Genomic DNA, 9,623 nt, shown 5'->3' with positions numbered 1-9,623 from the left:
GATACAACCTCAATAAGTAAAGTCTGGGAAAAATTTAGGAAAATTAATGGATCTCATATTAGATCTCAGAGACATGCACTAATACATAATGGCCAACCAGTACATGATAGTAACGCCATTTCGAATATTTTAGGGCGTAACATCCAAGCAATAAGTAGTATAATCAATATAGATGATCACTTTCGAACCATTAAAGCCCGTGAAGAAGCTGTTCCATTGAATTTTGAAACATTAGAGGATATATATTATAACCAGATTTTCACAGAAGAGGAATTTGAATATGCTTTATCTAACTGTAACTCTTCTGCTCCAGGCCAAGACAACGTAAATTTTGAGATGATAAAAAAAACTGGCTCTGTTAGCAAAAACATACTTATTGAAGCTTTATTTATAATCATTTATGGGTAAATCACCTGTTCCCAAAAAGCATGGAAACATGCTATAATCATACCATTGTGTCAAACCAGGGAAAGATCCAAGCAATCCTAATAACTATAGACCAATATCCCTGACAAGTTGCTTGTGCAAAATTGCTAGAAAAAATGGTAAATTATAGACTAAACTGGTGCCTACGTAAGAATAAGACATTGTCTTCAACTCAATTTGGCTCACAATCTGAAAGATCTACTTTAGATTCACTTTCCCATCTAGAAAATTATATACGGAGAGGGTTTGAACGTAAGCAAATTACAGTTGCATATTCTTTTGATATCCAAAAAGCATATGATACGACCTGGAGATACTCAATTTTAAAGTCCTTACACGAAAATGGTTTTAGAGGGCACTTACCAATTTTTATTGAGAATTTTATCCATGAAAGAACTTTTCAAACCGAATAAATAATGTATATTCTGACTCCTTCAATTTAGATTGTGGAGTCCCTCAAGGAGTGTTTGAGTGGAACTCTTTTTGTTCTTAGCTATTAATAACATCGTAAAGCAGTTACCACAGGGAGTACAAAATAGCTTGTATGTAGAGTTGACTTTTGCTATATATTATTCCTCAAGCAGTCTTCGTCATCTACAAAGAATTCTTAATAAAGCTATCAAAAACATCCACAACTGGACTTTGTCAGTAGGCTTTAAGCTCTCTATAGAGAAAACCCAAGCAATTATGTTCTACAAAAAATAGTAGATGGAAACAGAATCAAGACATAGATCTTAAATTAGGTGATAGCCTCATTCAGTTTAGTAATACTATAAAATTTTTAGGCTTGTATTGACACTCATCTTAATTGGAAAGCACACATAGCCTTGTAAAAAATAAATGTAATAGTGCCTTAAATTTGATAAGAAAATTGTCTCATACTACTTGGGGAGCTAAGAGACAAACATTGCTTATGATATATAAAGCACTAGTTTTATCCAAAGTGGATTATGGAAGTCCAATTTACTGGTCAGCATCACAAAGTACCTTGAAGTCCTTAGACTCTATCCACACTCGAGGCTGAGACTTTGTAGTGGAGCCTTTAAATCTTCTCCAAACACTTCAGTATGTGTGAGAGTGGCGAACCCCCATTATCCGTACATCGTGATCTTGTAACAATGAGAAAGTGCTTTAAGATAACGTCCACTGATTCCCTCCACAAAAAAACTATTTGGCATGCGAGATATATTTATTAGTAATCACGAACCACCTTTTCCAATAAGAGCTAATAGGTTATTGGAATCTATTGGCCTTAGAGTAAATATACTCCCACCCTCAAATTCTCCACCTCCATGGATGATGAAGAAAATCAAAGTATGTTCTAACCTTTATCATCTATCAAAAAAAGCAAAATTATACTTCAGATCCGCTATAAACAGTATACATTAGAACACATTCGAATTAAAGGCCCACATAAAGCAAATATACACTGATGGATCCAAATCTTCTGCAGGAGTTGGTTGTGCTGCAGTGTCATCATACAAAATAAGTCAGAATTCATTGCCAATTGAAGCAACTGTCTTTACTGCTGAGTTAAACAGCAATTATATTGGCAATCAATCAATTAAAATTGACAAATAATAAAAGAAACTGAATAATTTGTAAAATATATTCTGACTCAAGAAGCGCAATTGAATCCCTCAAGAGTTATTCACATAAGAACCCTTTAGTAAAGGAAATTAACAAATCATCAATAAATTATATTCACGTTGGGGGTTAACATTGAAATATGCTGGATTCCTGCCCATGTTGGAATCCAAGGTAATGAAAAGGCAGATGAAAAGGCCAAGTCTGGGGGGATAATTCACCAATTTTTGACAATAAATTGCCTGCTACAGATATAAACTCAGTGAAGCAGTGCATAAAAACAAAATGGCAAAATCTGTGGGATAGTGAAGCAAACACCAATAAATTAAAGAGCATAAAACAGAAAGTAGACTTGTGGAATACATCAGTACAAAATGAAAAACGAGCTGAAGTAATATTAACAAGATTACGAATAGGCCACACAAGACTAACTCACCGAGGTATCTAATGATAACTCCACAGGGAACATCCCTCATTGCAATGTGTGCAATGCAATTTTAACAGTCAAGCATATTTTATGTGAATGCCTAATTTTTAATAGAGAGAGAAATTTATATTTAGGCAATAAATCATTATCAGAAATACTATCAGAATCAGATCATTTTTCTTTATATAGAATATTAATATTTTTAAAAAAGACTAATTTGATTAATAAGATTTAACATATACCATTTTAAATAGACGACTTTGTCATTATTATCTATTTCAGTCTTTTATAAGTTCAATTCATATTTTTAATTCCAACCTCATATATCACTTAATAATCCCCTCATTTATCATTAATTTATTATAATTCATTAACTTCATTCCATACATTCCATGTTGTAGACATAACATTTTATGAGCGTATTTTTAAATAATTTTTTTTCTCCCGAATAATTTCGGGCCAGCACTGTAAGAGTCTGATTAGACTCATTGGGCTGGTAAATCTTAACTTTATAATAATAATAACTTCCCCCAACAAGGGGTGGGAAGTGGAAGCCAACAAGAGACAAACCCATAACTTTATGTTGCCTCTTGCAAAAGGAACAAGTTCTTGCTTACTAGTTTTAAGAGATACGCTTGCCTCTCTCTTATTATACTTGGGTCCAGAGGTCTGACCATTGATCCTGCGGTACATACCCCGATCAATTGGGCAGAGGCTAGGATACCTCCCTCGCTCTTACGACCAGGGAGGCAATCCAAGGTTGGGCGAACACCAGTCTGTTCTCAAAAGACTCAGATTCCTCCCCCCAAGAAGTGTCTTCCTATTGTAAAAGGACCGAAAGGTTTGTATATTGTACCGGAACAAATGACAATTTGTCGAAAATTGCATTTTTCCTAACTATACAAACCTGAGTTCCTTTTACACATAGTCCCACCTCATGCCACCCCTCACTCTGCGTTTATTGCCTGGGCCTAAAGCAACAGTGATTCTTCACCTCCCAGTCGCGCGGCGCGCGCATTGTCGGACAAGCAGTTAACTACCGAACTCCCATGTTCGAAGCTTACGACCGTCCAGCTGCCGCTAGTTACCTTCATATTGTAAAAGGACCTTAGGTTTGTATAGTTAGGAAAAATGCAATTTTGGACAAATATGACAATTTGTCCAAAATTGCATTTTTCCTAACTATACAAACCTGAGGTCTTTTACAATAGGAAGGTTACTAGCGGCAGCTGGATAGGTCGTAAGCTTTCGAACAAGGGGTTCGGTAGTTAACTGCTTGTCCAACAGGCGCGCGTGCGCGACTGGGAGGTAAACAATCACTTTTGCTTTAGGCCCAAGTAAAAACTGCAGTTGTTCCAATACGTAATACAAACCATCGGTCCTTTAACAATAGGAAGTAGCTAGCGGCAGCTGGAACGGTCGTAAGCTTCGAAACAACGAAGAACGGTAGTTAACTGCTTGTCCGACAGTCGCGCGGAGGTAAACAAATCACTTTTGCTTTCGCCGCGGGTGTGAAGGACGTGTTCGTCATCGCTCTCTGCCCGCTTCATCGTCGTATGCTTTGTTTATATGTTTTTTTCTACTAATGGTTGTTTGACTTGAAAATGAAACTGTAAGTCACTGTTTTCATTTTCATTACTTAATATGAACCAACATGGAGTTATCGCCGTAAGATGCGGCGATTTCCTCTCTTTTCATGAATTGAACCCTTGAATTATGTCTCGGTGCTGAGGGCGGGCGCGCTCGCGCCGAGTCATGTATTTTGGGCGAAAGTGTGTAATTGAAAAATGTAAGTACTCTTTTCATTATATTTTTGCCCTGTGCGTTCGTTACCGAGAGTGTGATTGCGCTCGGCACGAGCCTTTTAATTTTGTATAATAGAATGCAATGAAAGTGGATTCGCAATTGCAATATTCTTTCATTTTCATTTATTTATTTGCATGAAATTTAATTTGGATCAATTTCGTTCTTACCCGGGAATTGATCCTTACGATTTTTTATGTGAAAATGAAATCGCAAGTGCAGTATTCTGTTTCATTTTCATATATTTTATGATAGCATCATATTATTGGATCAAGTTTTCCGTTCTTACCCGGGAATTGATCTTTTCCCCTTTAAGTTCTATGAAGTGAATCGCAAGCAGTATTCTGTTTCATTTTCATATTACTTTTCACTGCTGTCGGGGCTGGGGGGGGGGAAGCGAAGATCTGCCAGGAAGTCGTCGGAAAGCTCTCCCGCGACTCCCTTGGTATCCGATTCTTCGTCTTCCTTCCTGCCCCCCGCTCAGCTTCTTCGTTGTATTTTGTATTTGGGGTCTTCCTTGCGTTCGGGGTGGGCATGTCTTCCCCCCGTGCTGAGATTGGGAACCCCTCTTACTAATCTATCTATGTTACCGCAGGTGCTACATCCGTGGGAGACGACCTGGACAGGTATGGACCACCGCGGAGGCAGGGCGTGCCTAGCATCCACGGGCTGCTGCAGCATCTAGCAAGGTCTGGGGCGGTCTCCACTACTACCACGGACCGCTTATGCTGCTCCCCCCCCTCCTGGTCTACACTCCCCATGCTGTGTCGATGACGCCGTCTGCCGCTACTAGGGCCGCAGCCGTACCGAGGTGGGGTTGCCGCCGCCGCCTGTTTTCTTCGTGTTGCCTCGCCCCAGACTTCCGCTGTTCCAGCAGCTCGCCCCTGGACCGGCCGCCAGGGACCCCCAGGTTCCGCTGACTGCCGATGATTCTACGAGGCGATCGCTGGGCCTGCCGTACCTGCCGCTGATGTGATTCCCGCTGTTGGCTTGGCTGTCCCTTCTAGGTCTACCGCTGCCGCTGTTCCTGTCGCTCCTGGTTCCTTTGCCTGTCCATGCTGGTCCTGCCCACGGTGGTGGTCTTCCCCAGTCCCAGGTCCTTCCGGACAGTGCAGTCGGGCCGTGTTGCTTCGGCAAAGCCCCGGCTCCTGCCTGGATGGAGGACCTGACGACTGTCCTGCGTGAGCTGACGAGGAAGAGGAGAAGAGGAAGCTGTCATCTTTGTCTTCATCGTCGCTGCTGCCTCTTCCCCTTCGACTTCTAAGGCCATAAGCCGAAGAAGAAGAAGGCTGCCTTCCCCCTAAGAAGTCTCCTTCGGAAACTTCTAAGGGCCCGTCCCACCCCGGTGGGACGGGGGGTCCTCTTCTGCTGGTCCTCCTGCTCCTTCGGGAGCGGGGCCCGTCTCCCCTTCCGTAAGGAAGAGATAGACGGGACCAGAGGATTATCGGTTAGCTCTGGTACTTCCTCGCTGGTGCTAGCGGCGATGCCGCTACGCCAGGTTCCGGCTCGGTCTCTCGTTCGCGAGAGATCCGAGTGTAGTTCTCCCTCGGGAGACCGTGCAGCCAAGTTTCGGCGCCAGAGTTCGCTCGCGCCAAGACGCGCACGGAGCAGAAGGCTGGTGAGAGACGCTCAGGTGACTCTTGCCAGGCCAGCGGCCTGCCGCTCTTGCAGCGACCAGCTGGTAACCCGGGTTTTTTTCCCCCCTAAGAAGGCTCCTTCGGGACCTTCTAAGGGCCGTCTCGCTCCGGCGATTCGGGGAGCTCTTCTGCTGGTCCTCCTGCTCCATCGGGAACAGGGCCCGTCTTTTCTTCTACCAAGGAGAAGAAGACGGGGACCAGAGGAGTACCAGCTTCGGCTGGCACTTCTCGCCTGGTTCTAGCGGTTCTGCCGCTAAACCAGGATCCGCCTCGGCTTCTCGTTAGCGAGAAGTACCGAGTGGACGGTCTACCCGCGGGACAACGTCCAGCCAAAGTCTTGACACCCGAGCTCGCTCGCCGCCAAGACCGAAGCGCGGAGCAGAAGACTGGCGAGTGTCGTGCAGACGACTCTCGCCAGGCCAGTGGACGCTCTCGCAGCGACCAGCTGGCTGCTCGGGTTGACGTGACGGTCGCTGACCAGCCACGGGTTGAGGGCGAGGAAGGGGTCCCCGCGCCGCCCGCGGTACCAGCCCACGGCTGGTACCAGCGGCTCGACGCGCCGAGAGGACGCTCGCCTCGGTCTCACCGCGACAGCGAGCCTAGCAGGTCACCTGACGCCGCTCCCATCGGGACCGGGCGGAGACGGTAACCAGCAACAGCTCGCCTGACGCTAGAGATCAGCGTCGACGTTCTCAGCCAAGCCTCTCGCCCCAGGCGAGCGGCAAGGCTAGGCCTGCTGCTCGATCGCCACCGGGTTGACGATCAGCAGCAGCCCTCCAAGCACGCTGGTCCTGCCAGCGAGCTAGGGGGGTAGCGTCAGGTCTGCCTCTCCTGTACCTTCAACCTCCTCGGGCTACACCGGGAGGGCGAGGTACCTATGAGTGATCGCGAGAGGTGCGCCGCTCGCGATCCCCGCTATGACGCCGTATGGACCAGGCACGGTTCTAGGACCGACCAGGACATACGCGCAATTAGCTGGAGGCGACCGTCAGGGTCTGCCGCTGTTCCTCCTTCTGAAGGAGGAGTATCTCGGGATCTGTTCTTGTTGGGGACTGGACGGTCCTACTCCGCAAGACGCGGTTACTCCCGAGATACAGAGGAATTTGCAGAAGTCATTAAGCTGATTCGTCAGCATAATGACCCTGCGGAAGGATTGCCGCTCCCACCAGCAGAGCCCACGTCTCTGCTCGAGTCGTTTTGGGGCCCAGAGAGGAACCCAAACCGACGGTGGGTCTGCCGCGATCGGAGCTTGCCGACTCTGTCTCGAACCAGTGTCTCTCGTCTCCGGACAAGAAGGCTCTCTCAGTTCTGGCCGGTCGATCAAGCTACTTCAACCTCCTCTACTGCGACAGCGGCGTTTCTACGTGTCTTCGGACACCGTATTTAAATACTCCTTCGGTCCTCCTGAGAGGTTTCGACCTCGACGAGGACTGGAATGAGTCGGAGGACGGTATCGGCTTCTCTCCTGTCAGGTGTCGATCAGCCCCACCCAGACACGTTCACAGTGGCGGCAGACCCTTACCTACAGTGAGAGTTCGTAACCCTCCGCGGGGAAAAACGTTTTCTCCTGACGATACGTTTTCCCAGACTCTGAGAGGCCATCACCGCAAGGCGATGGCTGCTCCTACTCTTCTCCAACTGCTAGTTCCACTGGGAAGGCGAGCGAGTATCCAATTCCTCCCCATTCCCTCTCTCCTTACGGCTACGAAGGGAAAGGGGAAGGATCCTACAGAGATTTCTTTGTAGGATCCCACGTTCGGGACTGCGCTACCGGGGGGGACCTTCGGGTCCTACCTGACGTAAGCCCCGGTCGTTGAGGAGGAATCCTGCCCCATTCTCGATTTCTACGGGAATCGAGAGGACCACCAGCCGATATCGTTTGACGAATTCGGTGGGGGTTTCGCAGACTGCTTAGAATTCTACGGAATTTCTAGCGCATTCAGAGTGTTCGAGTTTTTTACGATCTTCAAACACTTACGCGAGACCACGGTCCAAAGTGAGCCGAGACGAGAATCCCCGATATGTTACAACGATAATCGGGAACCTCGCCGATGCTCGAATTCCTGGAATTTCTAGCATTGGGAAGAAGACTGCTGCTGAAAGAAACTATCTCACAGTAGGCGACCAACCTGGAATAGAGGAGATCGGACGGGAATATCCAGTTTGGCTCGAACTATCGTCTTAGTATTCTGTTCACCATTGAAGCTTTCCTTCGAGGAAGACTTCTCCTTCATTCTCTTTGATAGAGAACGAAGGTGGTCGATCTCCAATCCTTATTTTGTTTTCTTGAAGGAAAGAATTTAGGATGGAGATCGTTGTTCAGAATCCTACAAATATACTACGTATATTAACCTCGCGACATGATTCTACTAAGCAGTGTATTGTCCGAGGGGTAGGTCGCATATCCTAGTTAATCTACGGATTGCGACTTATAAGAGAAGTATTCTAATTGAACTGCAACTCGGGGTTGCCTGCAACCTTCCAGGAGTTTTCAGTTTCAAATTTATATACTTATGGTTTTGTCACGACAACACCATTTCAACTTTTATATTTACGAAATTCGTTTCGCCGAAATATAATTGCCCGAGCATATCTTTTATGCTCGGTAGTTCTAGCCGAACGCATTCCTTCGTGGAATAATGGATTACCTGGCAACTCAGGATGACGAGTCAGCGAGAGCTCAGGCTCAACTACTGCGTATTGAACTGCCTGATAGCAGCTCAGTATCAGCTGGCCTCCGAGATGCACAGTCATGTATGTCTCTCTCTCCCCTGCTTTGATTGACTACCGAACCGTATCTCTGCCCAACAATCATGGACTTAGGGTCTCTGATTAACGGGGATTCTGCAATAATGAAGGACCATCTACTGCTGTGACGCTAGATTCCATCGCCTTCGACATTGACGAGAATTTTCAACAGAGATATCTCTTGGACTCTTTCATCTTTCTGTTTACCGCACGGTAACAGAAGTCTGTACAAGTCTCCCGCTGCATCGCACTGCGATAATGCGAATGATTTTGCAGACATCTGAGTTTGTCTTCAAAATATCTCGTATTCGTAGGTGACAATTGTTCATTGTTCAACCCAGAATTACGAGATGTGTCAGAAGACATCGCCTACCTCTCCGACCTTGACAGCTCTACTTCCAAATGTTCAGCCCATGAGAAGCAGTTCTTCAGGTGGCTTTCCCCATGTGTTTTTCATTACCGAAGAACGCCCCGCTTTCATTGCAACTACGACTTCTCACCGGACAGCAATGAAATAGCGGTTAGCGTTTTCAGTCATTTGTAAGCACAGGTTATGAATCTTGAGATCCTTCTCTCGATTCATCTGTGAAGACGTAGGTTGCATTCAATATCTACCTTCGTCTTCAACGGTACATAGTGTTGTTTCTCCTTACCTGAGATTCAACAAACATGAGATGTTTTACCTTCAGGGACCTCGATCTCTAGAAGGCAATTGACTTTCGCCTGTTGGGCACATGCCTTAAGAGAATCATCACCTCGCTGTCCGGCATTGGTGACAAAACAAATACATTATTGTTTGGTCTCTCGGCATAACCCTTTTAAGGCGAAGGTCACGTGACTTACTCGGATGCTTTGACAACTTGCCTCCTACCGAACGCAGTCAGTCGGCAGCTGTCAGAGCGCCCGAGTCAGTTACGAACTACGCTGTTGACTTAGTTCGGTTGTTACAAAGCAACCATTACTTCGTTTTAATAGCTTGTCACAGTACCCATACC

This window comes from Macrobrachium nipponense, chromosome 27 (genome assembly GCF_015104395.2).
Source record: "Macrobrachium nipponense isolate FS-2020 chromosome 27, ASM1510439v2, whole genome shotgun sequence".
In the NCBI taxonomy this organism is placed as follows: Eukaryota; Metazoa; Arthropoda; class Malacostraca; order Decapoda; family Palaemonidae; genus Macrobrachium; species Macrobrachium nipponense.
Note: the sequence above shows the minus strand (reverse complement) of the source record.